Raw genomic sequence first — 8234 nt, forward strand, 5'->3', positions numbered from 1 at the left:
AGGTTTGTCATTTGATCCCAGTTCTAAGCAGTCACTCGCTGCTAGCACATGCTCCTTCTAGAAGGTTCTTGGAGTTTAACAGTATCATTGTGTGGTTTGTGTTGTTCCTGTTTCTGGCTCCTGACCAGCAGAACACACAACCCCATGCACACTGGATTTCTTGCTGTGCCACCTGCCTCTGACTAAATGGTCATTTTTGGAGGGAGGTTGCAAAGGGGTGAAGAATGTCACCGGAGGGTCCCACCGGGACTTTCCTGAATGCCACTTGCTCATTTGTCAGCCTCTACTCACTTTTCCCGTGAAGCTTCCTGGCATGATGACGAAACATTGTATTAATGAGTTACCTTGGTCTTTTGAAGCTTATCGCTTGGGCTAATTTAATAGGAATAGGAATCCTCATACCTGGTGAGAAAGGAGCACGTTTTTCTGAAGGAGAGCCTGAAGTATCGTTCACACATCGTTCAAACAACAGCTGCTTAGCACTCAGTCAACAAGCAACTAACCCGTGACTTCGTGGAGGCAAACAGTCATTCACAGCCTCTTGTTTAAGGGACGATTTTTCTCAATCAAGGGACCATCTCAGCATTTCCTTTTGACAAACACGGGCATCTTCTGTAACAGCATTCTGTCTTAAGTACCTTTCTTACCCCAGTGAGCTCAGCACGGCCGGAGTTTATAAGGACTAGACGTGTATAATGGTGACACTGTTTACTAACTGATTTCAGAAAGGGTCTGTAAATGATTGTCAGGTAACTAGTGACCCCAAGGCATCTCTGCCAAAATCCAAAAGGTCCTCAACAATGTCATCTGAACCCATATTGCACGAGGCTGTTAGAGATCAGTTAATCAGTTACAGTCGCTGCAAACTTCCTGAGTGTGTGGGGTGTGCTTCCAAGTCCACGGAGGCATATCTAAGGAACTATCGTCCCCGTAAAAATTATTAGACTTCCAGTGAACTACTTGCACGGACACGCCAGCCAGTCCCTTGCAGTGTGCCCGTTATCTGGGGTCATGAGGAACGAGCACCCTGCGACACTCATTCAGATAGACAGATGACAGCAGGCTTTGCGGGCAGGTCAGAAGCGGCCAGCTCCTGCTAAGTCACCGCTTACCTGTGCTTTCTCACGGGTACCGCCTGCTGATTCCGTATAGGACCTAGGCTAAGGTTGGCATAAGTTTTCTCTTTTTAATCAGATTTTTAAAGAATAATTCCCGGCACATTATGTAAGATGGTGGAGTGAGGTGGGGGGTGGTTGAGGAGTAATAAGTAAAGATTTTCCATCCATTCGTTATACCAACTGTGGGAAAAGTAACACCTGGCTGCAAAGATAATGTTCTTCGGTACTGTTCTGAACAGGCAAATATTACTCATTCCTGACAGCACTAATCATTAAACAGAGCCCTAGTCAGTCTATTAGAAATCAGAATGTTTGAGATTTCCTCTCAGAGCAGTCTCTCCGCACAGGCTGTGTGGTGCTTGCTTGATTTTACTCATTCTGGTGCTCGACAGCTCAGTCTCATCTGGAGAAACTGGGACAAACGCCCGTTGTTTTGCTTCTTTTAAAACACTTAGGCAAAGCCAGGTGTGATGGCACACACCTCTAATCCAAGTACCTGGGAAGCAGAGGCTGGCGGATCTCTTGAGTTCCAGGACAGCCAGGGCCTTGCAGAGAAACCCTGTTTTGTTAGACTTCACCTGTAAGAGACAGACAGACGGACAGAAACAGAGAGATGTTTTTCCTTCTCAGCGATTTGTGAACTAAGAAAAAGTACAATGTTCAATAAGAGGTGAGAAAGGAGAGTCTTAAATATTCTTCCTAGATATTGTTTCTTTCTCTCTCCATCCCTCAATTTCCCATCATTGTTGGTGCTTGAGGTCGAGTCTCACATGACTGCTTGAACTCACAGGGATCCACCTGGGATTAAATGTGTACCATAAGCACACACAAATTAAAATTGTTTGTTAATAAAAATCTATGATGAGTCAAATGTCTATTTACTAGATATAATAGAGTAAGGACACATATTCCTATATGTTATAGTTTCCAATGTATTGGAGAAAGAATAAAACCCACAATGCTTAGGTCAGAGGTTTGCAGTAGTGTTTTAGGCTCTGGATTTAATTCTTAGTTCTTCAATAAAGAAAAAAAATAGTTTAAAAACTCAGACCTTGCTAGGGGCTGAAGAGATGGCTCAGTGTCAGCGGACAGCAGTACTGACTGCTCTTCCAGAGAACCCAGGTTTATCCCTAGCAGCCACATGGGGATAAACACAACCATTTGTAACTCCAGCTCCAGGGGATCTGGTGTTCTGTATACCCATAAAACACACACACACACACACACACACACACACACACACAAAACAAAACAAAAACCCACAGGGCATATTTTGTATCTGAAATCACAAAACCAACAAGAATTTCAGAGGTAGGGACACAGCCTGTAACCCCGGCACTCGGGAGGCTGAAGCAGGAACATCAGGAGTTCAAGGCCAGCCTTGAACTGTAACAAGCTCATTCTTCTTCAAAGTGGTAGGTTCACTTGCTGCTTATGTGCCTTTGCGCATGCCAGGCAAGTGCCTTCCAGAGCACTACACCCTCAGCTCTGCCTGCTATGCCCTCAACTATTTCCTGCTTATCTACTAAACATCTGGCTTCTCAGATTATCCCAGTTCTTTTGCAGGATTCCGGAAGCCACTATCTCTCAGGTTTGCTTGTATTTCCATAATAAAGAGAAGACAATGTGATGATTGGTAAATAAAAAAAATTTACCGTGACAAGATTTCAGTGGCTGGCTATGACCTTGACATTTAGAGCCACCCATTCAACAAGCCTGTAGAGAGGCTAGTGGGTGGAGGATGATTTATTTATTTATTTTGCTAAAATTATTCAAATTAGAAGACCTACCCTAAACATGGGCTGAACCCTCCCTCCAGCTGGCAAAGAAAAGTATTTATTTTTACCTACTTGCCTTTATTGAATTTTTTTTTATCCTGTTGCTGTGGTTACCACTGCTGCTATAATTCTTCGATGATGTGTGAACCGGGTTTCATCAGCCATGGATTGTATACTGAAGGCCAGGGGCTCACCAGGAACCTTCCAGGCCTTCAACTGGGCAGCTTCTCAATCCCAGAAATGTTTTCTTGGCCCAGCTGTAGCATGGGTCATCTCTTGGGATGGTGGGAAGATGCCCTGAAAATGGTTTGAAGTGTCTAACTCGATGACTGGCACATAAATACTCTTCATCACTTCTGGAAAGATTGCTTCTGTTTCCAGATGTTTCCCCGCCTTTGTTCTGGCTTCTCCCATGATGTCTGTCACACTCCTACCAAAACAAGCAAACAAAACCTCCAAATAAACACAGGTCTGGGGCTAAAGCTCAACAGTACATTGTGGGCTTAGCTTGTTCAAAATCTTGTGTGTGACTGCTAGCATCAACAACATTAAATTAAATCAAATCAAATTAAATTAATTAAACAACACGGTGGAACGTACCTCTGACATAAGCACCTATACCTCTGACGTAAGCACCTGGGAGGCAGAGGCAGGCAGATCTCTGTGTGTCTGAGACTAACCTGTTCTCCATGTTCTTACACATGTAAGGCTATGTAATGAGAGCCTCACTCAGGAACAAAGAAAAAGTTTCAAAAGGAGGAGACTGTAGAAAGAAGACAGTTGATGTTGACCTCTGGCTGCTGAGCACACTCACACAAAGGTGTTCATACAACACACCTTCAGATGCAGGCAGGACAATTGGCTGCTCTGGGTTTTTAATGGGTGCTTTATAGTCAATTTTGTGTTTTTTGAGACAATGTCAGCACATAGCCCTGACACAGGAGCCTCTTGCTTCAACCAGCTGAGTGTGATTATACGTGAGTTACACACACAACCTCCTCAGTGTCTTAAGCTCTCTACTACCTGGCTGAGTCAGGATAAGGGCTGTGTCACTCAGTCTTTCGGGTGACCCAGGTTAGGTAAATGACAGGGATCCTTTCCCCTTGCTCACTCCTCCTAACTATTAAAGGATCAGGAAAGTGGAGGCTTGTGAGTTATTTGCTCAAAGCCAACTGGCTGGCAAGGACTGGTGGGCGCCTCCTGGTTTTTCCAGTTGAGAGTCAAGCCAGTTGTCACAGCTCTCCACGGGCTTTTGACAGGGTTTGGGCCAGAGCTGGCTTCAGGGTTTGTCAAGTAGGTCAAGTGTGATGTGTCAGCTCCTGTGGTAAATTGCATGGCTCCTGGTACCTTTTCTCCTGTAATAGTTTGGCAGATGGTTACTGACATTCTTCTAGAGCTATCTAGTGATCTGTAAAGGACAAAGTCCTGCAGTAGGGCACGACACAACATCCATAAGGGCAGAGTGTCCTTAGAGAGATGGTAGAGAGAGCCTGCCTTCTGCGTACCCAGCTGCCGGTACACGGTGGCCATGCCCTTCTCCCTCCCACTTCGAGGCAAGGATGCTCTATGGGGCCCCATCTGCCATCTGCCTCTCACTGTGTCTGAGTCACCCGGGGAGCAGGCTTTGAGGACAATGGGTAAACTCCAGTTGGGGGATGAGATGGGCGCATTAGCAAAAGTGACAATCATAACCCGATTTTATCTCCAAACAAGATGCAAATCCTTTCACCAAGCCACCCAAGGATGCTCCGTGGGAGATAGGTGGGCACTAGAGGATGATCGAGTTCTTCAGGTACCTGGAGCTGACTGTGGAAGAGTGAGGGGCAGGGCTGAAGGTCAAGGGTCAAGCCTATGATGCTTAGGATGTGTAAGGTCCTGTGTTTGATCCCAGTCTGCCTACATCAGTTAGGACACCTGGCTTTGGATGACAGTACTCAGGCTTTTCAATGCAATTTGAGAAATGCAATCCATTTGGGTGGGGTCACCATGGATTTGGTGACAGAGTAATTCTCTCAGAGCCTGATCTTGTATGTCTTCATTCTGATACGATGGAACTTGGAACTCCTTCATAGAGACTGAGCTGGGCAGGAGGGGGAGGAACGTTTGGGAAATTTTCCTTTTGCTTTATTTAATTCGTTACTAGAAAAACAAAACAAAACAGAACTATTTCATGCTTCTAGTTGTTCTTCCTACCCCTTCTTCTTTCTGCCTCCTGCTCTTCTTCCTCTTTTTCTTTACAGACAGAGTCTCTCTACAGAGTCTTGGCTAGCCTGGAACTTGCTACGTAGACCAGGTTGTCCTACAACTCACAGGGCTCTTCCGGCTTCTACCTCCTGCGTGTTGGTATTAAAGATGTGTACCCTCGTGCCTGGGTTATGCTCTGTCTTCAATCCCTCCCTGGGAGGAAGTTTTCATAACCATGGGGACTGGGCTTATTTGCAGCTCACCACAGTCAGAGGTAAAATCCTTTTGTTCCAGCATCCCATCTAGGGCGCTCCAGGTCAGCCAGGACTCCACAGTGAGGCCCTGTCTCAACAGTGACTGTATCAGACCCCATCCCACCAAGTGCAACAACCTGGAAGCCAAGCCCTCTCATCTTGTCACCACACCCATTTTAAAAATGAAGAACCTAGGCTGGGCGGAATGTTCAGTGTATGCCTATAATCTCAGCCCTGGGGCTGGGGTGGAGGGTGGATGGAGGGCTGAGGCTGGGTGACTGGTGTGAGACAGGTTTGGGCTTTATCTTGGTGATATGCTGTCTCAAAACCAGCCAAACGGGCTAGAGAGCTCTGCTGCTCTTCCAGAGATCCTGAGTTCAAATCCCAGCAACCACATGATGGCTCACAACCATCTGTAATGGGGTCTGATACCTTCTTTTGGTGCGTCTGATGACAGTGACAGTGGACTCACATAAATAAAATAAATAAATCTTTAAACACACACGCACCATAGAAAAACAAAGGCATCATACCTTATGTTTATATCTCAGCACCCCAGGCAGTATGGATTCTCTGTCAGCGGGTACTACACCGAGAGCTCCAGGTCCAACCGGGGCTTCACAGTTTGACGGATAAACAGACAAATGAGGTGAAGAGAGTGTATAACAAGCACAAGGTGGAACAGAGGTTCAAACAGCTGAGGTTCTCACTGTCACCCAAGCCCAGCATAGCCTAATGTCTCCTCCGAGAAGTATGACATTGGCGAAGACTGTAATAGCTACATTTTGCCTTGTCAAATGGTTCCCTCAACCTTAAAACTTTTATTTTATTTTATGTGCATTGGTGGTTTTTATTTCTGGAGTTACAGACAGCTGTGAGAGCTGTCACGTGGTTGCTAGGAATTGAACCTGGGTCCTCTGAAGAGCAGTCAGCGCTCTTAACCTCTGAACCATCTCTCCAGCCCATATGGTTGCTTTTTAACACGACTCCCCCATCCTCATCTAACAAACTTTTCTAAATTTAAACCAGAAACCCAAGCAATACTTGGGTCAATATCTCTGGCTGGTGCTGGGAACCGGCAATTCAACTGAAGGTAATCAGTTAACCCTCACAGCTATTAACTGTGACAATAACCGTAAGTACAATGCTGATTATGTTTGAGTGGATAAGTCACTGTTTTTCTCAGAACACCCCTAAACACACAAGGCTTGATTTTATTTATTTATTTACTCTAGGAAGGTTCAATTAGAAAAGGCCAACCTTAGTTTTTAAATGAGCTGGCAACCAAATAAAGCTATTGTTAATCCCATAATTTAAAGCCATGTTTGACTAAAGCTGTACTAGATTACTGTCCAGGTTGATGGCCTCTCTGGCCAGATTCATCTCTGGGTTTTTAGACAATGGCCACGAGTCCAGCCTTAGACAGCCAACCCTACAAGGTCCACAGGTGACCAAACATATCTCGGGTGCAGATGGATCAACCAAACTTGTTTAAGGAAGAGAAAAAACACATGCTTGTTATTTCCAATAAACAACAGCCTCCGACATTTCAGGAAGTCTCTGTCCTTGGGCAAGGGGCTTACAGCTCAGGGGCACTTTGTTTCATGGATCTCTTAGGCACAGTAGTTAAAACTTAAACACAACATGGGCTCACACACTGTCCTGGGGCCCTTGGGAGCTCATCAGAAAGTTTGGCTATAATGAAGCAGGTGGCACTGACACCCCTGCTGTCTTGACAGATTAGCTTAAAAAAAAATTAAGACATTAGTCACCTTTAAGAAACCCAAACTTTGGGCTGGAGAAATGATTGTTCTTCCAGCGGTCCCGAGTTCAATTCCCAGCAACCACATGGTGGCTCACAACCATCTGTAGTGGGATCTGACATCCTCTTCTGGTGTGTCTGAAGACAGCTATGGTATACATTATATGTCATAAATAAATACATCTAAAAAAAAAACAAAAAAACAAACTTTGCTCCTCCACAGGAGGCCTACATGCCACCGCTTCTGCCACTGCCATGTCCCTGGGGAGTTCCAGCACATCTTGCAAGTACTCAACACCAACATCAAATGGGCAGTGGAAAATAGCCTTTGCCATCACTGCCATTAAGGGTGTGGGGCGGAGATATGCTCATGTGGTGTTGAGGAAAGCAGACATTGACCTCACCGAGAGGGCTGGAGAACTCCGAGGATGAGGTGGAGCGTGTGATCACCATCACGCAGAACCCACGACAGGACAAGCTTCCAGACTGGTTATTGGACAGATGGAAGGATGTGAAGGATGGGGAATACAGCCAGGTTCTGGCCAATGGTCTAGACAACAAACTGTGAGGACCTGGAGCCCCTGAAGGAAATTCAGCCCATAGGGGGCTGCGCCACTTCTGGGGCCTTGGTGTCTGCGGTCAGCACACCAAAACCACTGGCCAAAGCGGCCATACTGTGGGTGTATCCAAGAAGAAACGAGTCTCTGGGCCTTTGCTGTTAATAGTTTATATACCTATGGGGGAAAAAAACCCAACCATTTATATCTACTGTCAGTGGTCTATCACAAACCCATGTTCCCTTCCTCGGACAAAAACATCTCTGCAGACTCATGTCCGACCCAATGTCTCAATGCTTGCAACTTTGTGTATAAGGTGTCAATGCTTGCAACTTTGTGTATAAGGTGGACTGAGCTGTGAGGGCTCTTGTTTTGCTTTTTGTTTGTTGTTTTTAAGACAAGGTATCACTTTGTTGCCAAGGCTGCGCTGGAACTCACTGTGTAGAACTCACTATGTAGACCTGAAATTCCCCAGCCCCTGCTTTGGGATTAAAAATGTGTGCCCCCCAACCCATTTTCTATCCCTGTCCAATCCTTCCTCTCCCTTCCCCTCTTCTCCTTTCCTCCTTCCTTTGATTCTT

At 45.7% G+C, this 8234-nt stretch overlaps 1 pseudogene across 1 annotated transcript; it reads left to right on the forward strand.

Moving 5' to 3' along the window:
• Positions 1-4671: 4671 nt before the first annotated feature.
• LOC308421739 (small ribosomal subunit protein uS13-like) lies at positions 4672-7997 on the forward strand (annotated as a pseudogene). Its single transcript has 2 exons — positions 4672-4712; positions 7320-7997. The product of its transcript is annotated as a small ribosomal subunit protein uS13-like (transcript).
• The last annotated feature ends 237 nt before the right edge of the window (positions 7998-8234 follow it).

The sequence above is a fragment of the Micromys minutus genome (genome assembly GCF_963924665.1).
Source record: "Micromys minutus genome assembly, chromosome: 6".
Lineage (NCBI taxonomy): Eukaryota > Metazoa > Chordata > Mammalia > Rodentia > Muridae > Micromys > Micromys minutus.